This window comes from Pygoscelis adeliae, unplaced genomic scaffold (assembly GCF_000699105.1).
Source record: "Pygoscelis adeliae isolate BGI_AS28 unplaced genomic scaffold, ASM69910v1 Scaffold916, whole genome shotgun sequence".
Taxonomy (NCBI): Eukaryota; Metazoa; Chordata; class Aves; order Sphenisciformes; family Spheniscidae; genus Pygoscelis; species Pygoscelis adeliae.
The window spans coordinates 50,002-50,474 of NW_008824917.1; positions in this window are offsets into that span (position 1 = coordinate 50,002).

Below are 473 nucleotides of genomic sequence, written 5' to 3' on the forward strand. Positions count from 1 at the left end.
CAGCCCCGAGTGGTAAAACTGGAGGGACGGCAGCCCGTGCTGGGAGCCGGGCAGCTCCTCCTGCCCGTGACTGCGGAAATACCAACATAAAAATCAAAACGGCCAGCTCGGTGCCCCTCGGGGAGGGAATTTGTGCGCAGCGGGGTGTGAGGGGTTGTTACGAGACCTGAGCCTGCTGCATTGATGGTGCTGTCCCTTCCGGAGAGGGCCGCTGGTTTGCACTGCTCCCAAGCAGGATGCCAAACTACAGAAAAGACCAGAAATAAAATAAATCCGTAATCCGGAAGGTCTTGGGTCTGTAATGCCAGCTGAACTCATTCACATGGAAACTCAGTGATGCATCTAGACACTGATGCTGTTTCATAAGACTCCCGCGTTGCAGAGGGCTGCGCTTCTGGTCCTTTCCATCTTTTTAATTGCGCTGATTAAATCATCAGCCTGAGCTGTGAAGTCAAGGGCCTGGAGCCGGAGCT